The 26,067-nt window shown below is 40.1% G+C and overlaps 1 protein-coding gene across 2 annotated transcripts in view; it reads right to left on the minus strand.

Moving 5' to 3' along the window:
- The window catches only part of LOC124144913 (orexin receptor type 2-like), a 140,584-nt gene that overhangs the window by 12,118 nt on the left and 102,399 nt on the right, over window positions 1-26,067 (minus strand). For both annotated transcript variants that reach the window (XM_046514530.2, XM_046514531.2), the window contains exon 3: window positions 15,703-15,747. The gene's annotated coding sequence lies outside the window, so the exon portion shown is untranslated. The remainder of the gene's footprint in view (window positions 1-15,702; window positions 15,748-26,067) is intronic.

A 26,067-nucleotide genomic window follows, 5' to 3' on the forward strand; every position in this document is an offset into this window, starting at 1 on the left:
TATACATAGATTAAGTCTTATCAATTAAAACATGGCTATATCGTAGAGGAATACATCGATAACGATATATCGTTCACGATTATACTCGACACTGGGTATTTAGATATAAATAGGAGCAGAATGATAGCTTTGTGGTTAAACGAAGACTCGGCATGAAATTACAGATACGATAAAAAGATGTATCAGCTTGTTGTGAGTGAGTATGGTTTTACACCGCTTTTAGCAATATTCCAGCAACATCACGGCGGGCCCGGGGACACCAGAAATGGGCTTCACACATTATACCCATGTCGGGAATCGAACCCGGGTCTTCGGCGTGACGAGCAAACGCTTAACCCTCTAGGCTACCCGACCGCCCCTCTACAGATGAGAAAGTGGCGTGTTCGTGGGAGGACGGTCAACGTGACGTAGGTGATAGACGTTCACAGGTTTGGTTGGTTGGTTGGTTGGTTTTTTAACGCCGCACTCAATTCCAGCTATATGACGGCGGTCTGTACATAATCGAGTCTGGACCAGACAATCCAGTGATTGATATCATGAGCATCGATCCACGCAATTGGGATCGATGACATGCATCAACCAATTTAGCGAGCCTGACCACCCGATCCCGTTAGTCGCCTTTTACGACAAGCATAGTCACCTTTTACGGCAAGCATGGGTTGCTGAAGACCTATTCTACCCCGGAATCTTCACGGGTCTCACAGGTTTGGTGAAACCCATGATCACGGTATGGTGCTGACAAACCCAGAACTGTAATCAACGCAAATCAGGGATTCGAACCCCGATAATAGTTTTCCGAAACATACAAGAGACGCAACAGCGGTGCCCGTGCCCCTTAATTCGAAAACTCGGCGAGTATATTTATTATTGTTGATTCCACTTAAAAGTTACATACAGGAATATGCCTAACGTTACAAAAGTGACCGCCAAAGATATGTGAGTATGCTCTTTTTGAAGGTACACCATAGAATAAAAAGTTAAATGTATGCCCTCAAATACCGTTCAAATTAAAAGGTAGTATAATCATGCTTTGACATTCAACATGTATATTTCAAGGGATACTAAAATCACATAAAATCCATACATTCAAAGATTTATAATGAAATTATTATGATAACTCATTTCAAGATGGGTTAAGAGCCCATTTCATTTGGCAGTTGATAGCATGCGGGAAATATGGCTGTGGTGGTTTTCTCAACTCTGTGCACTCCGCAGTGCTGCGAGTCGTATTTGTGACTTATTAAACCTATCAAATGAATATTGCGTCTTATTGAGTAGATACGGAACCCGACACCAATACTTAAATCTGTGATACATTGGGGAACGCTATATATTTTCTAAAGACGCATGCCGCTTATGCAAATGGCGGACAGTGCCAACAATTTGATATCAACGCTTCATATAGATATAGATATATATAGGTTCGGTCAAGGATGGTGTCTCGTTTCCATGGTTACTAGCTGATGGAGGGCGTCAGTAGGTAGCGGAGAAACACAACGTAGACGAAATAGAGAAAATACATCCTTGTATCCCAATGTGGTTTGATAGTGATTAGCCACACGTTTTAGACTCAAGAGGCCATCACCCAGACAAGGCGGGTCTCTGATAACAATTACACTTATATCCAATTGTATTAAATCGTGAATTCTGACACATCCTGTTGCTTGGGATCACATGAATTGTCACACTTAATAACCGCTTTCTGGCTTCCTAACGTGGAACAGTACGGTTGAGATTTCTGTTTTGATTCTCACCAATACGAGGAGCTGCTGATATGACCTTGTGTGCCGATCGAGAGCTGCTGTTGATATATGACCATGCCAACGTGCACTGTACATGTAAAGCGAAACCTCTTCAGTCCGGACCCCGTTAGTCGGTGGGCGATATCTTTCCGAACGTCTATTGTGCTAAAAGACCAAAAGACGTTAAAAGATGGTACTTGTTGTTACCCTGTCTGGCGCTCGGCATTATGGGGCTAAAACAAGGACTGGTCGGCTCGGAGTCAGTATACTTTGTCTGAGTGGGGTAATCATGTTAAACTGCGGCATGGTATCTCAGTGAGCTAGCACTATAAATCGGCATTAGTCCGGACTGATACAAGCAGCCACACAAACAAACACACAAACACACACACAGGTACATGCACGTCGCTATATAAGTGCAATAATCTTGGACGCGACGTTAAACCCCATTTCACCTCACCTCACCACCTCTATTGTGCTTAAAGAGACAACCCCTGCGTGTCAGACAATTTGTGATACACTGATACGTTCATCTTTTCGCGAACACCTGGTGTCATCAACATTTGATAGTTGTTCATAAATAGATGCTTAGGTTATAGTCGGAGTCGTGCAAAGGACTTAGCTTTTGGCAGAAATTTCTTATGATTACCCAAATGACGTTGTCTCTTTTATTTACACCGGGCGAATTCAGTCGTATAGATCATGGTGATCAGGGTTTCATAGTTCGGTATTTGCTAAAGTTTCCTTAATATGATCGTGTGACGTTTTCAGATAATCTTTACCTGGTAGTAACGGGTTACTTTTAATTAGATATTGACAGAATACATGTCAGGTTGAAAGGAAGTCCTTCTAATTTCCTTCAGAAGTTTACTTAATTTCCTTCGAAAATCACTATGAGCACACAGGATACCCGCTACCGTCTACACTGATCGCGATATCGCGTAGATGGATAGATAGTTAAATATTATTGTACACAATTACAAAGTCAGATGAACAAATAGAAGGAGGAAAGACAGTTTACAGACTGACTTCTTCAACAAGTACTAAGTATCGGCAAGAGATACATCTATTTCCCATTTCATTTACAATTTTGTGATCCTCGGCGGAGTAAACATATCAAGTAATCACAGACAAGTCCACGTCATATGAACCTGGTAAACAAGCCAGCCAAACATCTACATCGCAAAACTCTTGCCAAATAATTGCTGGTATTGATTCGTGAAGAAAGACGTTACTCTAACTAGCGAGGAGACAGACCAGTAATTTAATTACTGTGACAACTAATGAAGTTGCTTGCTCATAGCTCTTTCCACTTCTCCTTGTAAACACTTGTCGCGAACCTGGCGTTGCTTCTTGTCTGTACAAGTAGGGCTGGTGCGAGTGGGTGAGTGAGTGAGTTGAGTTTATCGCAACGCTTTAAACAGTTTTCAGCTTAATGTTGTGACGCCAATACCCGCGGGTACCATACTGACAAAGCAAGGGTAATTTTTATAGAAAATGTGAGAATATAAACCACATCCTGGCGCAACTATGGGCCACAACTCTGATCAAATAACAACGGGGCCTGACGCTGCTGAGTCCCCAGTAGCCGAGGTTGTGTTGAATAAAAACTGATTAATTGACTGAATTAACTGATTTTGGTGCACACAATTACATACATTATGACGTACAGTTGTTATCTCAGTTTGAAAGATTCTATCGCAGAACACAGCCGTCATATTGTTTTTATTACTTTTATCTTCTAAAAGGTCTGACGGGACTAGTTCTTTAGGCAAACAGTGAGAGCACTTGTATATGGTTAATGGTGCATGAATAGGATGTTTATTATGTGTATGAAAACGTGCGATGGTGACGCCTCTCAAATAGCAACACATTACACTGGGTTTTCTTGCGTCTTGTCTTATGGATTAAATTTTTTGAGCTTTCCATTAATGTTCAGTAAGAGAGGAACGTACTTTGGTCCCACGCTCGAGAAATTCGAACAGTGTCATAAAGAATCTACAACTGAATCCCGGGACGCAATGGAGAAGATTTCCGATTACCCCACGAAGACCTCAAGGTCTAGAGTAGGAATCAGAAAGTCATAATTTTCTCTAAATTTCTGAAATGGTTATGGTGCCCGACCTGGCTGCCTGCTTGCGAGCATTCCCTGACAACATTAATCGGTTCTAACATTTAACCCACCATTGGCTAAGGATGACGTGAAAAAACTAAGTAACACGGCATGTGATGCGTAAGAATGTGCATGGGACATTGATGAACCCGTCGTTTACGACTCCGTAACTCGCTATGAAGAGTACCAAACCACGGGCGTACCCGGATCCGTTGGTTTTTGGTTTTAATCCAAATTCGCCCAGATTGCGATCTGTGGTTTATCAGCATAAGCCCGAAACTCGTGGATTTCGCCAGAGTGGTAAACGCCTAAGACATGCATCCATCTTCATCCAAATGACACGCAGTGATTAATTAACGTATTGTTAAAAGTAACGTTAAGCGATGGATTTCTCACTTATGCAGTCTTCTTGAATGACTTGATTGAAAACCAAGAAAAATGTCAGAGATAAAAATCAGTTTTTCAAATTTTGACAAAATTGATGAGAATAATTTCCATATTGATTCAGCAATTGAAAAACCCTTGTCATTAGTTTCAGTGGTTCCCATGGTGACTCAGTGACGAAGGACAAACGTCATATTTAATTTCACTGCTGCTTCAAATATTAATCATTTATCATTCATTCGCGACGATAGGGCTATTAGTTTGACATATATTCGTTAAAAGTCTTCCTCCGCATCTTCCTGTCAAACACTACCCAACATCCATGAATAAAGTAGTTCACAAATTAAACACACGCACGTTCAATCTCGCGGAGATCTATCCAATAAAATACTGGACCTCTTTATTAATTTTCAGCGGATCGGTACGGTAGGCTTATCTGGCGCATTATTTCAATATTGCTTTTGGTCGGCGGATGAATGAGTCGATTTTATTTGTTAAAAACACAATTTTATGTGTTTGATATTTCTGTGCTGATAGTAATTGATGTCATCAAAAGAACTGTCACCACATTTGTTCATATCCAACTATCACAGCGTATAGATCCGAGGCAAAAAGTGATTTTGGAAAACAAATCTAAGTTGAGACTTTCTCTGCATCTAATCGGCTGCAAATTTAATCCAATCCATCAATTACGTGACGCTGATTTGCATTAGTTGTGGTACGTCCTATTAATCGTTCCAGATTAGCCAATACAGCATTTGAATACACAGCGTTGTGGCAGAATGATTTTATCACAGCGTTTAAAATATATCATTGCTGAGTATTTTCCATTCCGTCAATGAATTAATGCAGATACAAAATGGCATCATTAACCATCATGCGTTATTAATGAAGAAAATAAGGAATAATTTGCAGTAGATTACACTTTATCGACTTAAACCTAACATCGGATAATGTTCTGAATACTCCAGGGTCTTCGTTAGATTCCGAGCAAAATAGGTCCTTATTTTTCTCTCCTTGTGGTAAAGATTCCTTTAAACTGGAGGGCAGAGTGTCCACAATACATGTTGCTTGTCTGGCACGCGCTACCCTGATGACTTTAACCATTGTTCAGGACATCAATCACTGTTTGTTCAGAACCGATTTGTGAGAGGTTGATGTGGCTGGAATGTTCCTGACTACCAAGAAAACTTCAGTGCTCGGATCTGACGACTTCCATCGTGATGCTGTTGGGTTTAAACATCCTTAGTGTCTCCATCCCCCCCCCCCCACCCCCCCCACCCCCCCCCCCACCCCCCCCCCCACCCCCCCACCCCCCAAAAAAAAAATATAAAAAAATTGGACAAGACGCCTGTTAACCTTGACATTTTAGTAACATAAGAGCGAAACACTTTCTATAGGTATAGTCATTAGATATTTCTGCTAACGCTATTTCCGCTCTATCATGATAATATGTTTATGAGTCACTATCAAATGATGATAACATCAGGTGTTCGCGGAGATTTGTTCGTATCCTGCCCCACAGGTGGCACCGTCACGATCACACGCAAAGGCAGGTCAATAGTTCACCTTAAAAAAACGCGGGAACAATGTAACTAAATGTAACTAATACCAATATGTAAGATGCGTCAACTGGAACCATTTGTCGTAGACATGTAGATATACCAATAATAGTTGTGAGATGTGTTGAAGGCATTTCTGAATTGGATTCCAGTTAAATCCCGACGTGTTTATTGGATTTGATAATCATAGTGCACTACAAACAACAGCGTTCGCTCGTCACGCCGAAGACCCGGGTTCGATTGCCGACATGGGTACAATGTGTGAAGCCCATTTCTGGTGTCCCCCGCCGTGATATTGCTGGAATATTGCTAAAAGCGGCGTAAAACCATACTCACTCACTCACTCACTAATGAGACATTTGAACTGGGTACATTTCTGTACTTTCATATGGCTTCACAATGCCATATTGAAGTCAAGGGTCTCAACAAGGTATTCGTTCCCCGCCGAGGGGCCCCAGCCCGTTCCCTTGGCTGTGGTTGAACCACTTGGTAGATAAGGACACGAGAAAGACTAATTATAAAGCGATGCAGGTTTACCACTTCTGTGGAGCCAACGAGCTATGGTATGGTACCGACAGGCCAATGATCATAATCAGGGGAATTTGGGATCCTGTGCTCATTAAGATACTGGCACGCCTAACGGAGCAAGTCTAATTGCGGCAGTATAGACGACTGACCCTAAAATGAAATAGATGTTACAACTGATATCTTACGAGGGCAACCTCAGATCACAGCAGGGGTAAATGTGTCAAGCCCATTCCTGGTGTTCCCCGCCGTGATATCGCTGCAATGTTGTTAAAAGCGGTATAAAACCATACTCATTTACCCACAGACGGGGAGTTATGCAAATCAGCTGTATCACCAAGATTCTAAATCGTGTTCATGTTAGTCATCAAGAATGTGTTTCAAGGCCGTTTTCCGCCGTGTTCGTGTTTCTCACCCGTCTTCCAAATTTCAATTGTGGGCAGGGTTGAATGTTTGCAAACTAATTTCGTTGAAGCAAATCCTCTTGGAGACAGATTTTGCCAATTGTTTACTTCTTTCTGATATAGATGGACTTTAGGTCAACCTGTGCATTATCGCGGATTCATAACAAGTTCTATGGTAAGTGTCATAGTGAATTTGAAAACTATGTCAACACCAGTTTCATGCATATTTGTCAATGAGAAGTTCCAGTTGTTGATACAAAGTCTGCCCCAAGCTTGTTATTTATTCTCCAGTTCATTCCCATCTTGCCCAAACCATCTTCACTTCATTAACTACTTAATTAAGGACTGAAAGTATCTTTTGCAAAATTGAATAGGGCTCTTAAGCTTTAATGATGACATCAGCTCTCGCGTGAAGATTCATCATGGGCATCTTGATCAAATATAAGTACGGCTGTGTAAACATTGACGAAACTCTCCGTTAAAGCATCTTAGAGCAAGAATTGTTTGACCTCTTTCGATCCGTCAGGGAAAGCACACCAACAAGAAAGCAAACAAATAGCCTTGAGCGATGACGACCTACATATCTCGGGAGCCTGAAAGGAAGCATTTCCAGCCCATTGGCTGTCTTCAATGTGGTAGAAGGGAACCAGACAGGATGGCGTGAATGTAAAGTTCTTTAATACACCTCGTTATATTCCAAGCAGCCATTACCGTCGACACAAAATAAACTACACTTTTGTCGGACACAGTTCCATTGTAATCAGTTTCGATACTTACAATAATACATTTCATACTCTTTATTGTTGATGTAATGGACGGTTGAGTCAGGATGTACACCTTCATCATGATACATTAAACAGAACACCCCGGACCTTGTTATTTATCACTTGCCATGCCGTGCAGGCTTTACGCCTATTTCAGAGCTTATTCGGTTTCCGGACAGGGGACAAATACGTTGCAGTCAGTGCAGTAGACGCATTTCTTACATAACCTGATTTTTAATCACTTAGACGGATTTGACAAATTCAGCTGGCTGAATTACAGGAAAAGTATTGACAGTTTGACAAATGAGGCAAATAATTTAGTCGTTGTTATCAATTATCATTAGAAGATGGTTTCAGTCTTAATGGCAAATTGACTCATTATCGAGTGGCGAAGTCGCCTTTGATACTTTAAAATGAGAAATGCCTTAATTTGCCACAAATTCCCTATCTGTACAAACTTCAATGAAGGCCATTGTTGTGGAAAACTGGGGTACTGCAAACAGGTGCTATCTGACCTGTCATCGAACGCCAATTCGTATATTGTTCTCTCGTTTTCATCCAATATAAATGCAGAATGGTGTCTCAAAGCTGCAAGGATTCACTGATCAATGGTTCGAATCCCATATTCGCATCGAGTTTCATCCCAATCATGTCGGCACACAAGCTGGACTTACTTGATTTATTTCAACAACAGTTGGTTTATATGATATGTGTTTCTCAGGGCTTGTCTACCACATTAAGCTTAACATCATGAAATGACAGAAATACTGACAGTTTTAAACCCACATTCACGAATCTTACACATGTTATTAGAAATTATAATAAGGCAATTGCTTGTCCATCAGGGTTGTATATGATAACATAAATATGACGTACCATTGGGTGAACTAGTAAACATGAACAATAGATAATATTCACGAACATTGTTTTAAAAAAAATACCTTCGGGAAGTGAATAGTCAGACAAACATACAAACACACACGCGCAGAATGGCTACATCGTTCCAAAGGGTATTTGTGTATGAAGTAACGCAAGTGACATTACCTATTTCATCACACTCTTTGGCCTTTGCAGACGTTACTTGAAGTCGTAGGGTTTCCATTTTGCTTCAAGGATTTCTCCACTGCTCAAAGTTTCTTTCTCATCGATTATTGTCATGGGAGCTTGCTCAATATATATCTGAGTGACGCTGAGGCGCCCGTCCCTTTAAGTTAATTTGAAGCAGGATTGAAAACGGCAAATCCTTTGTCGTTGATTTCTTTGTGTCAGAAGACAGCCAGTTATCGTGCGTGTCTACAGGATGTATGGCTGCAGGGCCTACTGACGTCAATTTACTCAAAGGGCTACAGAAAGGGGCATGTAAGTTTCAGTGGCGACATGGGTACTCTGTTGAAGCGAGGGTTTGTAAAGGTTTCAAAAGATCTCTGAAAGAAGCTCATACATTAAACCCGTTGCAAAAGAATGAACATCTTGAGCATACGATTGTATGTGTTTTTTTCGTATCTATCATCTTAAATGTTCAGCTGAACTTATTAATTCTTTGTCGAATTGGATTAAAAAATGGTCCTCAAGTTTCTGGTGTTTTCTTTCGTTTTTACGTCTAACTGGTCGCAGGCGTATTTCAAAGACGATAACATGATGCAAATTAATAACTTTATCTTTTCTTTTACAGAAGCAAATAGGACCCCATGTCGCGGAATGGGTATATTGATCTAAACCAAACTGAAGGCGATTCATCTATGACTCTTCACAGCAGACCGCCTCCGTGGTCTAGTGGTAGAGCGTCCGCCCAAAAGACGTTAAAAGATGGTACTTGTTGTTACCCTGTCTGGCGCTCGGCATTAAGGGGCTAAAACAAGGACTGGTCGGCTCGGAGTCAGTATACTGTGTCTGAGTGGAGTATTCATGTTAAACTGCGGCATGGTATCTCAGTGAGCTAGCACTATAAATCGGCGTCAGTCCGGACTAGTACAAGCAGCCACACACACACACACACACACGTGCATGCACGTCGCTATATAAGTGCGATAATCTTGGACGCGACGTTAAACCCCATTTCACCTCACCTCTTCACAGTAATGTGTGATCTGTCCATATTGTTCGGTGGTATTTCAATGACTTTATGTAATATAGTTGTAAACTAAAATGCAAAATCATACAGAAGAAAGAAATCCAGAAAATGTGCCTCTGCAGGGACCAAGTAATTTAATTTTTCAGAAAAAAAAAAATTCTAGCTACATGGGAAAAACATTAAAACATATATCTGAGCATCATCGACAACGCAATATTAACGATTTCTATCACGGCTATATATTTAATATGAATTCTTTTTCGTGATTTACAATAAACAACTCTGACATGGGATATCAGAAGTGTTATCTTTCCTAGCCTCAAACATGCCGCTATGCAGACGATTTTGATTTTGTAGTTTGCTTCGTGGAAAAAAAAAACGGGCGCTAGTGGCGGGTTGTTTGAAGAAAAGCCGCAGATACATGTACATTAATTTTTTATGACCCAACGTAACACGATACTACTTTAGGTCGATACCACTTACGGTTGATACCATGCACAAAGCACGTTATCTTCAATCATTGGCTTCCAACTGTTCCCTAAAATGTAATGTCCTTATCAGAATTAATTTTGCAGATGGATCACAATTGAGTATATCACATGAAAGTGTGTTATTGTTCTCCCAAACAATGCGTTGGTCGAGATAAAACTTCACACCAAAGCGAATATTACTAAACTAAATAAAATATTGTGGCCAGACTTGCCAAACCTTGAAGAATTTACAGCTCTGTTTCAAAATTTTATCACAAAAATGTCTCATAATTTTCTTGACCTATTGGGAAGTAGATATGATAAGGCAGGAATTCGTTTTTTTCTTGTAGTATTTAACATGTGACTGAATCAGTCTATATTATCATGTACCTATATGTGTCCCGTTTCTTTCAGTCGTCGCAGCCCACTGTTCAGAATTAATTGAACAAGGACCCACATGTCCTGGTTCGTAATCTGCTTCCGTTTATAACTCGTAGGATAAACGAGCTAAGAGTCGTTAAGAGCGTTCCAGAGTCACGGTGGGCGTTCCAACCACTCAAAGCTGGACACATCGTAACGTGACTCACATACTGTTCAAAGCGGCGTAATACCACACTCACTCAATAATATGTTCATTTTCACTGCGCCAGATTCAATTCACTATGTGGATGCTCATAGCAGCTATATATACTATTACTACATCTATCTTTAGACCAGTATTCACTCAAATTTCATTGTAGGTTCCCTGTCGAGTGTACACGCCCAGAGGGGCGGTTGGGTAGCCTTGTGGTTAAAGCGTTCACTCGTCACGCCGAAGACCTGGGTTCGATTCCCGACATGGGTACAATGTGTGAAGCCCATTTCTGGTGTACCCCGCCGTGATATTGCTGGAATATTGCTAAAAGCGGCGTAAAACCATACTCACTCACTCACTACACGCCCAGCTGCCGTACGAACCACCAGGATGTCTTCAGTCACATCTCTTCTGCTGGGTAAACAGAGGTATATTTGGAACAAGGTTTTTCCTTAGGAGACACCACATGTAACATGTGTTTCAGTGTGGGGCAGCACCGAAGCCCTGGAAGCTTTCAGGTGTCGAGCTGCCGACCACATTACCTATCCACCTACTCAATATTGGCATGAAAGGAACCGGCGTATCACAAAAAAAGGAAGCGCAGTATATCCACGTCACACATGTACTGATTGATTTGAGTCTTGAGTGCCAAAAGTGATGTTTTGGAATTCTCGTGAAAGATACATGATCTTTATAATGAAAAGATGCCCATAAGGATATATCAATTTTTCACAAAGTGATGCTTGCACCATCGAGAAGACCAGTACAATTTGTTAATACTGACTCAATTGTATTCATACTAAGTGAGAATATACGGATTTAAGAATTTCCGGAACAACGAAATGTTTATTTGTTGATATAAAGTCGTCTTCAGATAATGTTTTCTGGCACTGAAGCTGTTATCAAGAATGCGTTGTGTTACTGGCACTTTTATCAAGTATTTCACTATTATCAGTTGTTTCATACAGTGAACCCCTATTAATCAGGACGGTACTGTCAACTCAAATCGTTAAATAAATCCTGAGATTAATTTCTTTGGAATGGCGTTTTGTATGTTTGGAGGTATATAAACAGTTAAAAACAGGGGTTCCGGATAGACAGGGTTTCGCTCTATTTGCAAAATCTTGAGATGCTAATAGATTACTTCACATTTATTTCCACAGAGTTCTCAAACATGGGCATAACATTTACACAGTATCTTTAATTTATTGGAGAAATGAATAAGTTACTTATCGTCATGTTCTGCGCAAAGCCACAAACGAGTCACTCTTAAGCAAGGCGACAATTTGATATTGAACGTGGAATACAAGCCGCGACATGTTGATACCTCACGTCCGTTTGTTCGAAATTCAGCATCACAAGAAGATTAAATCATAAAGGAGGTCAAAATTGATAGCTGGCAAATTCCATAAAACATTTTCGATCAATCATCATATGCATTCGCGAATGACGTTATGTTGAGAAAATCTGCAAAGAAGTGCTTTAAAAAATGTAATCTTTGTGAAATGTTATCGATTTTCTCGTGTTGAAATGCAATCAATCAAGCGTAATGTCTGATGTCAAATTCAGTCCGTTACCTTTCATGCAAAAGGTGGTTCAAGGGATGAACGGGAGACAAAACAATAATCCCTTGCAAGCTGTTTAATTTACTTATGCAAACCAACCCTGTTGCGTCCTCGTAGCGTGCAGCGAGTAAGGTTGCATCATTCCATGAAAGAAGGTAGTTGTTTGGTTGAAGATTACTGTTTTAATGCTATAAAGTGGAGACCTGCCATTCGGTTCCTTTACGGATAATCCTGAAGTCCAAGATGCAAGTATGGTTCCGATGCCTAATTACAGCATGAAATATTAAGCGTTACGTAATGTTACAAACTGGGTTTTCCGATAGAATTGTTTCGGAGATACCTTGTGCTTTTCTTTCGTGAGTGATGGTACTCAGAGCTTATCATCCAAATTTACATAATAGGTTAGGTGTTCCTGTACCTGCCAGTCATTGTTCAAGAAACCAAGCATAAATCAATAAAGCGATAGGATTTTGTTGATGTTGTAAATCCACCAATACAAACCCAGTCTTTTGTTCCGACATCCCCATAACCCATTGCCCATACAGATCCAGGGTAGAAGAGGTCTTCAGCAACCCAGTGAGTGAGTGAGTGAGTTTTGTTTAACGCCGCTTTTAACAGTATTCCAGTTATATCACGGCGTGTCAGCTTAATGTGGGAGGAAAGCCCGAAGTGATGCAGGTCTGAGACGTTTACCACTTCGGTGAAACCCACGAGCACGGGTATGGTGCTGACAAACCTAGAAACATAATTGGGGCGAACCGGGATTCGAACCCACAATCATAGGTTTCTGGCGTGCCCAAGGGACGCAACTCTGCACAGCGAATCGCGGCGCCTTAGACGACTGGGTCACCCGTGCCCCCTCAGCAACCCAGGCTAGCCCTAAAAGACGACTATGCGACTATGTCTACTGTACGACTAAGCCCATACCTTGTCTGGGATCATACAATGGACTTGTACTCGAAAACCAATGACTTAACACGTGGGTCACGCGAGAGAAATATAAAAGGTTTGCAAACAACTTTCCATAGTTTCTTGTGAAGCCCTGTTCTGTTATTGTGCCAAACAGGGCACTATAATATGTGTCCTAAGTTTATCTATGTTTCTGAATCAGTTTCATGCCATGCTAGTAACTCGAGTGCATCACTCGTGAGGAAGAAAGTAAATTAAATTCTTTTAGGCACGCACGTTGTCCAAACGGGTTGTCATATGAATGTATTCATTTTCGCTAATGGGGATGATTGTGGATAATGGATGGTTAGCAACATGATATGTCAGATATGTAGCAATCATAGTCACTTTATCAGAGAGTAGTCACACATTTTGCAATGTTCCAATCTATCACATTGCACAATTTGATAATATCTATAAAACTCAAAACAACCATTCTTTTTTAAAGGATCACATGTGAAGACGGCCAACACAGGCTTTCAAAGCTTGTGGAATTTTCAAATTGAAATTTGAAAATTATGAAATTTCAAGGTTTCTTAGAAATTATTGTGTCCTTGTTAGAGTGAAATATCTAGTTATTTTCACGTGATATACTGAGTGCGAAATGGGATATGAAGATACAGTTTCGAGAACAGTCGAGCGCATTCAAGTCCAATTGTTCTCGCAACTGCCCCCTCTCGTCCCTATGAAGTAATATCACTAGTCCTCTATCTGTCTTAGAGCGGGGGCACGGGTGGCCCAGTCGTCCAAGGCGCCGCGATTCGCTGTGCAGAGTTGCGTCCCTTGGGCACGCCAGAAACCTATGATTGTGGGTTCGAATCTCGGTTCGCCCTAATTATGTTTATAGATTTGTCAGCACCATACCCGTGCTCGTGGGTTTCACCGAAGTGGTAAACGTCTGAGACCTGCATCACTTGGGGCTTTCCTCCCACATTAACTGTCATGCCGCGACATAACTGGAATACTGTTAAAAGCGGCGTTACACCCAGCTCACTCTTAGAGCACAGCCATATACTCGAGTTACACGAAAAGCACATCTGTGTATATAGTGACCAGTTCGTGTAAGTAGCACTTATTATCTTCCATTCAAACTCACAGCCTAGATGTCTATGTAAATCTCGAACGGCACTGCTGTTTAAAGTGTACTGGTTGGAGTACATTATCAGTTCATAATTACACCGCACGTGAACCAAAGGACGAACCTTTTGCTATGCTCTACTCTCCGTGGGAGTCATAGAGAACTTGATTTCTCGTTACCCCAATAAGCCGCGGCATACACTTGGAAAAATGATCTTAAAAGCAACATAGGTCATACCATCGTGATTTATCATCAGATTTCAGTTATCAATAAATGTACATGATCACAGTTACTTCATGTAACCTCCACCGACAAGCATGGGTTGCTGTGGGCTTATATTCTCACCCGGAATTCCCACGGGTCCATAACACTATGATTACCAGTGGTAATGCAGTATAATAACCTTATAATAACTATCTTTTTAATGATTTTCACTTTGGATTATATTGTACTATTCAGGTTATAGGCCACACATAACGTCAACACATCACACCACTGGGAACATTCGCATGCCAGTATACCCCTACCAATGGATCCGTGGGCTTTCAGATTATATTCTTATCTCCAAAGGGAGTACATTGATACCCAACATGACATATTGAAATCGCGCTAATGATATGATCGTATGTACATGCGTGTAATTTATACAATGTAGCGTGATGTTATCGAATAATGTTGTCCGTTTCCTTCCCAAAAGGACTACAGAACCAGCTTTGGTGGAACATTGGTCGATTACTGTGGCAGTCATTGAGTGAATGGATCAATGTTGTTTAACGCCGCACTCATTAATATTGCAGTGATTTCAGGAGCGGTGGTGTAGCCTAGTGGTTAAAGCGTTCGCTCGTCACGCTGAAGACCCGGGTTCGATTCCCAACACGGGTACAATGTGTGAATCCCATTTCTTGCGTCAAACATGACTCACTCATTCACTCTCTCCATCTCCCATAAATTTGTCGACTCTAAATACACACTACACTAGGCACACCACTCCGCACCCATTGGTTAATACAGAAAGTTATTAATCAGAGCTATTCACTTGGAGTTTGGTTTTGGAGACATCTTTTTCTGTATTTAGTCTGAGTTGGTAAAGCTATTGGATGGGGTCAGAAAACAGGACACAATATAAGGTCTAAGATTCAATGATGGTGATCGAAATATTTAAATTTCATTTTTAACTTCCAGATTAGTGCTGCTACTGAATGAAAAACAAACAAGTGTTCAAGTGGAAAGATGCCGAGAGGAATATTTTGTAAGAACACAGACTGTTATACGTGTTATTCACTATTTCGTGCGGTCATATAGCGGTGATACAGACCCTTTGAGTTTCCTTTCGTTCCAATTTAAGTTTTTTGGTCCGTTGATCTCATAACCAACAAATGAAATATGTGATCTTGTCAGTCGCGTCGACGAGCAACCATAAAAACTGAGAGCTATCTATGATTACTCCCACAAATCCAGCCCTCGCAGATTTTAATGAATATTTTCTGACTGATGAAGCTCACCTGAGTTCGGTACTGCTAAGCCGTCAAATCATCGTCCTTGCATACCTGAAATAGATATACATGATCAGATATGACCAATATTGCTGGCGTTAAACAACAAACACACAAACATTACTACAATACGTCATTTAGCTTTAACAATAAAAGCGACACCAGCTCGAACACATGCAAAGGCAAGTCAATTGTTCGCCTGAAGAAAACACGGGAACAACAAAGTCAGTAATAATGAGAATCCGGGAAGATTGAATCTCACCTAATTGTAAAGCTGAACAATGTTCTTTTTGTGGGTTTTACGAAGCAGACATCACAAATTCGGGCTTCATGGAAAATCATAAATACAAAAGTCTTTGGAATAGGCCCGTATACGGCCTCAGATCTATCCAGGCCAACAACCCTGATCTTGTCCTTTTGGTAAATGTTAGGAAATCATTTTTAACATTGAATTCTCCGTCCCCTTTGACTCAAATTTGACTGACAAGATTCAGTGAAAACATGGCCAATATGAGAACATCGCTTCCGAAATGTCACGCTTGCATCCCAAATACCAAGTTGTCCGACTCCCCATTGACTCAGGTTTGGTACCTCCAAAATATAATCTGTGGACTGGGAGAGTACCCGGGATTGCTGTCAGGAATACAGCCCTTCTGACAATCTGGGGGATGCAGACGGCTGCAGTGTTGGGGAGTCTTCATGTTCTCCGAAAAAATTCTGGGTGGGTTCGCCTTCGCAGCGCTTCCTGGGAGAAGTCCCATTCGCTGTCTGGGCTGCGTGTAAAGGGGGCTATGGTCCTGAGCTGATAATGAGCCTAACCAGCCTGACAATATCAGCATCACCTAAACCCTCTTTGCTGCATTATAAATTTTAATCTCTATATAATAATAATAATCTTCGCAATGCTTGTGGTTTTGACTCAAAGGTCCATGGGCGTCTTGGAAAATGATAATTCTGGTATTCTAAAAAGCAGTCATTTGTACAATTGCAACTAATTTAGCATTACTGTCTCAAAACATGTGTTAGAAAGACTTGTTCTCTGGGAAATAGGCAGCCAACCGTGGAACCTAGTCATTCATTAAAAAGATACATCAATAAAACAACGGAATTCATAAATGTTCGAGGCGAAAATGGCTACCACACTGCACAGCTCGAGTAGAATCAGCTGCTTCAGCTCAACCGGCAAGTTAACTCTCAACATGTATGTGTGAAGTGTATTTTCATGCTTTTAACTCTCGACACACGCACGCTGAGGAAAAGGAAACGGCATGATTGAATTCAATGGGGACAAAACATCCCCGAGTCTGTTGTTTTTCACTGAAAATATGGATTTCGCTTAAGCTCCAATGTTTTTATTTTATTACTTTTAAAAGGCTACTCGAACATGTTCAATTTACGTGACAGAAAAGGCTGTCACGATATTCCTTGAACATGAAGAAACCATTCGTTTCAAGTACCTCTAGAGCAATGTCTCCATCTTCATCTGCGTTAAAAAATACATCTAAAAGGATGCAAGGGTCCTTGAATTAAACGTTGGGACACAATCAATAACAGAGATGCTTTGGAGCTGCCGATAGACCAGCATCACGTCGTCATTGACCAAAAGTAATAGGCATCAAGATTCCTATATATAATGATAATTATGACTTATGTCGTAGATATAGTGAAGCCTCGTTAAATAGGACGGTAAGCTAACCATTAAAATCGTCTAGATTAACAAATTAATGACGTGTAAAAGAAAAATAATGTAATGGGACATTTCTGTCCAAGATTTTTTCAGCAATATAATTATGAAACTAAAACGTTCCGAGCTTTGTGAAGTAATCCATAATACGATAACTTTGGCGTGCATTACTGAACAACTGGGGCTATATGACGGACATATTAGTTATTAAGAGAGCAGGTCGCAGCAATACGCCTTTCATAAAGATCATTAACACGTTAGAACATAAATATAACCTGGTAGCTGATAATTAAAGCGACAAAAAACATTTCCATCATCATACGACCATTGTAGGATTCCGACCTCAGAATGAATATGTGCTGTGTGAACAATCTATAATACGATAACTTTGGCGTGCATTACTAAACAGCTGGGGCTATATGACGGACACATTAATTAGTCAGAGAGCAGGTCGATGTAATACGCCTTTCATAAAGATCATTAAAACGTTGTAATGTTCAAACCCTCATATGTTTTTACGAACCAACTTCAAAGCAAATATTGTAAGTTTTCTAACTTTACAGATTACATTTACACGTATTAATAATCTAACATTTATACATACCCTTTTAAATGTGTGTAGTTATGAACCCTTTTTTTCACATTGAATCAACGTAGTTATGAACTCTTAGGTTAATCTCTTTGTCGTTTCTCTCTCATTTGTTAACCCTGCAGTCTCAGGGTATCCGTTACCATTTCAAAAGTGAAGATCCATAATACCACCCCCCCCAAAAACAAACAAACAAACAAAACAACAAATAAACAAACAAACAAAACAAAAAACAACAACAAACAAAACAAAACCAAAACCTAAACAACAACAAAAAAACAGGAAAATCAAAAACAAAACACCCCCCCAAACACAAAAACACACACCAAACACACACACACGCACAAACACGCACACACACGCACACGCACACACACACACACACACACACACACACACACACACACTCACGCACGCACGCACGCACGCACGCACACACACACACACAAATCACACAAACCTGTAGCTGTAAGTAAAATGTGCCTCTCAATGAAATTTGAATATGAACAAACCTATATAGCACATGCTACGATACAGCAAGAATCGTGTAATGGACTTTTGTGTGATTACGGAAAGTGTTTTGAAGTTTTTATTTACACTTTCAACAATATCATAGTTTGACATTGGTTTGTTTCTTTGTTGTTTAACACCGCAATCATCAAAATGACGGCGGTATGTACATAATGAAGTCTGGACCAAACAATCCAGTGACTAACATCATGCACATCGATCTACGCAAATGGGATACGATGATATATATCAACCGAGTCAGCGAGCCTGATCACCCGATCCCGTCAGTCGCCTCTCACGACAAGCATGGGTTACTGACGCTCAATTCTGACTCGGAACTTCACGGGTTTACAGTAAAACATATCTAACCGGAATCATTGATTTCCCATTGAAGAAAAAATCTTACATCTCATACTTTTACAAGTTACTAAACGCCCCCTGTGACACAATATTCTTGATTCTCATGAAATGTACAGTTCCCGTTAATTGAATCTGAAGTTTTTCTTTTACCATCCCATTTTACATTCACTTAGTGCTTATTCGAAGGAATAATTTATTATTTTAAACGATTGTGTTCCAGACGAAAGAGTTTGATGTGGCAGAATTGCATTCCCGGACAGCTAAATGACCCACACTCATCAATAATTTATGACTGCATGTCTTATTCAATTACACAAAACAATGTATATGTACCAGTTCCGCATGGTGCTTCTAGTTTCATTGATTGCGCTCGAGTAAGTAAATGCATAATAAATGCATAATCTATAGATAAAAAAAGTAAAAATATATGAAAAATGATAACAAGTGTCAATTTAATAGGTGATTTCAAACTACGGAATTCAAATCGGAAACGTGACAATAATTTTAGAATTCGATGTACAATATTATATATGCAAATTCGGGAATGGATGCAGATTGAGGGTTCATAAATTGTGTTATGTTTCAGCTCAAAATGATTATTATATAATCATTAAGTACAATCCCCAATCACTGACCCTTTCATCCATGTAATGTCCTATAATAATGTGTAATGTGTAGCGGTATGACCTTGCAATATCTAATATTCTAGTTGTAACGATACAACCTTCCAATGTGTAATGCACTTGTTGTAACGATGCCACCTTGCGATGTGTAATGTACGAGGGGTGGTCGAAAAGTTCTAAGCCTAACAAACAAAACCAACAACTGTGAAAATGTTTTTAAATTTATTTTTTGCCATAATCTCCCTGCTTTTTAATACACTTCTCATATCGATAGTGAAGCTTTTCAATTCCAGTCAGGAAGAAGTTTTCTGAAGCCACCCTGAAAAACCCATTCACGGCAGCTTTGAGGTCATCGTTGTCGTCACAGCGCTTTCCACGAAGTTTTTTCTTGGATCCTTCAGTTTAGGATACAGGTAGAAATCACTTGGTGCCAGGTGTGAGAAGAGGCATTGTCGTGAAGTAGTAGAACTCCAGCAGTCAGCATTCCTCGCCTTTTATGTTGATAGAATCTTTTAGGCGATGAAGTAATCAACAAGGATCACACCATTTACATCCCAGAATACAGTGGCCATAACTGTCTTCACTGATGTTGAAGACTTGAAATTCTTTGGTGCCGGAGAAGTGGAATGAAGCCATTCAATGGATTGACGTCTTGACTCGGAATCATAGTGGTGGGCCCATGTTTCATCACCCGTTACTAATCTCTTTTTGAATTTGACGAAGGCCTCCTCAGTAAGCTTTAAATTTTCTCAGGCAATGTCAGTTCTCTTTTCCTTAAGATCAAAATTTAGAAACTTTGGCACCCAACAAGCAGATATCTTATACATCTGAAAATGTTCATGAATAGTAGTTTCAATGGATTCATGGCTTACACCTGTGTCTTCATCAAGTTCAGCAATGGCAATACGTATATCTGACAGTAAAACTTTCGCTTTCTCCTTGATTAAATCTTCATTAATTGAAGTTGAGGTACGTCCAGACCTAGGGTCGTCATCTTGGTCGTCTTACCCTTGTAAGGATACAACCTTGCCATACGTAATGTCTTGGTTGTAACGATACCATGTTGCATTATGTAATTTCTAGGTTGTAAGGATATAACCTTGCAACATGTAATGTCCTGGTTGTAAGGATACAACCTTGCAATACGTAATGTCTTGGTTGTAACGATACAACCTTGCAATGTGTCATATACTGGTTGTAAAAAGACAAACTTGCAATATGAATTATGATTGTAAGGATACAACCTTGCAATATGTAGTGTCTTGGTTGTAAGGATGCAACCTTGCAATATGTAGTGTCTTGGTTGTAAGGATACAACCTTGCAATATGTAATGTCTTGGTTGAAAGGATGCAACCTTCCAATATGTAATGTCTTGGTTGTAAGGATGAAACCTTGCAATATGTAGTGTCTTGGTTGTAAGGATGCAACCTTGCAATATGTAGTGTCTTGGTTGTAAGGATACAGCCTTGCAATATGTAATGTCTTGGTTGTATGGATGCAACCTTGCAATATGTAATGTCTTGGTTGTGAAGATACAACCTTGCAATATGTAATGTCTTGGTTGTGAAGATACAACCTTGCAATATGTAATATCTTGGTTGTGAAGATACAACATTGCAAAATTAACGTCCTGGTAACGATACAACCTTGTAATTTGGAATATCCTTGTTGTAACGATGCAACCTTGCAATATGTAATGTCCCAGAAACGATACAACTTTGTAATATGTAATGTACTTGTAACGATACGACCTTGCAATATGTAATGTCCCTGTAAAGATACAACCTTGTAATATGTAATGCACTAGTTGTAACGATACCACTTTGCACTTTGTAATGTACTTGCTGTATAGGTACAATCTTACAATATGCCCCAGTTTGTAAGAGCACAGCCTTGCAATCGGTAGTAAAGGGTGCTCCCCCTCCCTGCACCATTAGGATGTATGTCAAGGAATCAGTCCACCTGACCACACATCTCTCATCAAGATCAGCTTCTATTAAGTTGTCGTAACGACCCTCATATTGATTAAACTGACACTCACCATGGTACAGAACTGGAACTTAATTTCCGTTGTTCATCCGCTAGCCAAGCAGAAACATACATAGGGATGTCTTCGCGACTAAAATTGCAAGCAAGCCTCATTCACAACGTGTATAATCAAGCAAACAAAAGAAAGGCATTTTATAGGTTTAATGTGTAGTGCAGACGAGTTTATTAAACGTCATCATTTTCCTTCAGTAAGGATTTTTCAGTGATCAGTGATTTAAAAACACTTTTTTATAAGTAGTTTTGTAGACTTGTATATACCAGGAATATATCATATTTGATCTTCCCGATCAGAAAAAGTGTTTTGGTCCAGCAACATACCTGAGGGACGGATACGCTAACCTTTTCACGAACATCTCGTGTCATCACTATTTGTGAACACCAGCCTATGGTATTATCGTAATCCTACAATGAACTGGCTGGTATATCACTCAATGCTCATATATTTAAATGAAGGTCCGGGCTTCGATCCCTGGCCGCGTCATACCAGAAGACGATAAAAGATGGTACTTGTTGTTACCATGTCTGGCGCTCGGAATATAGGGGCTAAAACAAGGACTGGTCGGCTCGGAGTCAGTATACTGTGTCTGAGTGGGGTATTCATGTTAAACTGCGGCATGGTATCTCAGTGAGCTAGCACTATAAATCGGCATCAGTCCGGACTAAAAAATACCCATGATTGTTGTCAGAACCGACTAAAATGAGGATCGGGGAGTTAAAATGCATATGCTGATTACATACGTATTGGGTGGATATTCGCTCTTGCTATTAATCACTGGTTTGTCTGATATCGTGTGACTGGAAATGTACTCAGTGGCTTAAATTGACTGATGGTGACATGGAAGCAAAATTGGGCATATTGCTGTACGTCTGGTGCGAATGTTGTGCTCCCTCAACCAGTTGCATACAGTTCTGCCACTACATGGTCTCAACTCAGGGTTGGCGGTCGGGTAGCCCAGTGGTTTAAGCGTTCGCTCGTCACGCCGAAGACCCGGGTTCGATTCCCGACATGGGTACAATGTGTGAAGCCCATTTCTGGTGTTCCCCGTCGTGATATTGCTGGAATATTGCTAAAATCGGCGTTAAACCATACTCACTCGCTCACTAACTCACTTAAACCATTTACTCTCTCATTGTAACGTTTAAGTTTAGATTTACAAAGATGAACGATAAAAACACATTAGTATCGATAACCCGCTTAAGGCGAACGTTGATCTCTGACGTCAAACCAGCGAAGCATACAACGCTATCGATCCAGTTCCATTCCGTAACAATAGAAAATCCAATACCGCAGAGAAACCTTGTTCTCTTTCACCATTCAATATTTGGAAACGTGCTTCCGATGTTCTTTTCACTTTGCCAACATTATATCCACTTAACTCCTGAAGTTCCTGGCAAAGAAAAAAACCAATTCCTTAATTTGGGCTAATCATGATATATCAAGTGTTTATAAACATAAGAAGGTGACTTAATTATTGTATATCAGAATTACCAAAACATGAATATAAATTTTATGAATCTAATATCATCTCCCATCCAGGATTTCATTAATATCTTGGCCCCGAATATCGACCAGATGTAAAAGCCTCAGGTCTCTTGATGAGATCAACATTCTTGTGGAAAATCCATCGTCATTAAAGATGTTGCTTTGTAACTTGTATATTAAGCAAAACTAAAAAGGGCGGTACGAAGACTAACGAAAATGCCTGACGTACAGAAATACCCCGAGGGCATCTCACTTGCTTGGCATCATAAAGGTCCTTGAGTTTTCTTTCAAAAGAAGGTAAAGGGTTCTCAGTCTGCTGTAGGAAGGAATATGATGCCATCACCGAGTAATCTCCGTACATTTACACAGAGTTTATTGCACCAATCAAGCGAAATCAGATTTCCGATGTCTGTGCCGCCGTTTCTTTGTAATGAAAGGAGAAATGTATTGCTTTTCTATCGTCTTAAGTACAACACTTGAGGAGCACGTCTGTCATAGGTATTTCTTTCAAATTGAGTATTGGGGAAATGTATCAAATGTTTGACAAATCCATGTCATGTTCTCTTGTCATTGGTTATATTGCGTAGTCCTGATGAATTGATATTGACTTTATCAGGATAATATTTTGAATAACTATGTAGTCATGTCCAACACCATGTTTATGTCACTGAAGAAAAGTGACAAAACCCTTTCCATAATCTGTTGTCAGAGTCAGCTGTATGCTTCTGACTGTATCTTGAGCATGTGTTTTTAAATCACGTTCAACTATCGCAAAAATATGAGCATATCTTGCCTCATCGGTGCCACAAACACATGCAAAGGCAGGACAATTGTTCACCTGAACAAACACGGGAACTTATTGCACAAATCAAAATAGGAAATCGCATCGAACATAATTTTCCTCACTGGCTGTAGTGCGTCAGAGTTCGAAATGTCCTCCATATGTTATCCTTTAAACGTTTGAAATCGTCACAGTTTGAGCATGCTCGATTATACCTCAAAAGTTGTGAAAACCAGAACGAACGGCGTCACTGCGAATGAGTGAGTGAGTTGGATTTAACGCCGCTTTAAACAGTATTCCAGTTATATCACGGCGTGTCCGCTTAATGTGGGAGGAAAACCCGAACTGACGCAGGTCTCGGACGTTTACCACTTCGGTGAAACCCAAGGGAACGGGTATGGTGCTGACAAACCTAGAAACACAATCGGGGCGAACCGGGATCCGAACCCACAATCATAGGTTTCTGGCGTGTCCAAGGGACGCAACTCTGCGCGGCGAATCGCGGCGCCTTATACGACTGGGCCACCCGTGTCCCCTACTGCGAATGAAATTATGTACAAATTATAATATTCTATTTATTATCAACTTTATACTGTATTTCATCTGTCTGTTCCCCAGATCGTTGACCATAGCAACACTTGCTGTCGTTTGTATTCCAAACTGAAGTTATTATTTCTGAATAATTGTAACACGTATATCGCCTATCAATGTATCATCTCTCCGAAGATAATGGAATATATTTCACTTATAGGCTAACCCACTGTCAAGTATATAATACATTCATAAGGCGATATAAATCTTTCAGAGACAGAGCCTGCGCTTGGAGTAAATGAATGTATACCTATGAGCAATGAAAGCGATCTGTTCAGTAATCCCAAAGCGAATTATATCAAAGATAAAACTATGAATGTGATATCACCCATAAAGTTGATCTTTGTCTGTCACAGTGGTCCCCGGCCGCGTCATACCAACATACATGTACAGTAAACTACGGTTATAACGAACACGCTTATAACGAACTGACCGATATAACGAACTTATTTTTAGCCCCGGCCATTTGATGTATATATGCTGTATATATGCTTATAACGAACTACGGTTATAACGAACTTAAATTAGTGGTCCCTTTGAGTTCGTTATAACCGTAGTTTACTGATGGTACGTGTTGCACCCTGCTTGGCGTTTGGCTAAAAGGGGATAAAACAGGACTTTATATCTGTGGTAAGCATGGCGGAGTGATGCCTCTTTTCTTCTCTCTGTCGCCATTTGACGTCGTAGAATCCATGTTCGTTATTTACGGCGAGCTATCTTTCGTATGTATCGAAAGTGTAACATTATCCAAAAGCAAACAGATCCATTTTATATGAAGTTGTTCGTATATCAGGCAATATTATGTTCGCTCACAATAAAATCGTCGGTGAAAATCAAAAGTGGCGAAATTTTCTGGGTGTTTTATGCATAAGAAAATATCAAACAAGACTTAGCACTGTGTGATTTTTCAAACCAGTCTTTGATTCTACTCTTGTGTAGTAAGAGATGGACCCGGTGCCGAAGGGCGGAATTATTGCACAATGTCTACTTTTCAGAACTTATAAAAGTGTGAGTCAGAGGAGTATCTCGGTACATGTATTGTGGATCTCAACATAATTGACTTAGAAATAATTTTGTTTGTACATGTACATGTACGTGTATTTCCGGAAGTATTGTCATATTTAAGTGACACTTAATATGAATTTGTCTGGGTTTCGATGAAGGATCATTCTCATAACATCATTAGAAAACAGTCACCGTGTTGCTCCTTATTCATAACACAATAATGCATATTTCTTGCTGCGAGGCAGAAATGAGCCATTGATTTTTCTACATATAGCTATTTATTAAAGATGAAGTTCATCCGTCTTGACATTGTTTAGGCCAGAGGCGATTTATCTCGCCATTGTTTGTTATATACATTACGGAAGCCCGTCTCACATCCCATCTATTACTTTAAGTTTATGCTATTTTAATCCGTTCCTTAACGAGCCAGACAGCTCGCCACCTTGGGCTTTGGATCATATTTCATGGAGAAAGAAATGGCGTTGTTATTCGCATTTGTGTGTCCTTTAACAACGACTGTCGCTATACAGCTGTTATATTGCTTACTAAGCATCACAAAATCACCTTTCAGTACGTATGTATGTACACATTAACCCCGGCGCAACTCTAGAAAGGTGAGATATAGGCATGCAAATAATTTAAAAAAACACACATTTTGGCTTAAAACGTTTGGCACTGTGGTTATTCGGCGCCATCCA

Source organism: Haliotis rufescens, unplaced genomic scaffold (genome assembly GCF_023055435.1).
Source record: "Haliotis rufescens isolate VD_foot unplaced genomic scaffold, xgHalRufe1.0.p SCAF_55, whole genome shotgun sequence".
Lineage (NCBI taxonomy): Eukaryota > Metazoa > Mollusca > Gastropoda > Lepetellida > Haliotidae > Haliotis > Haliotis rufescens.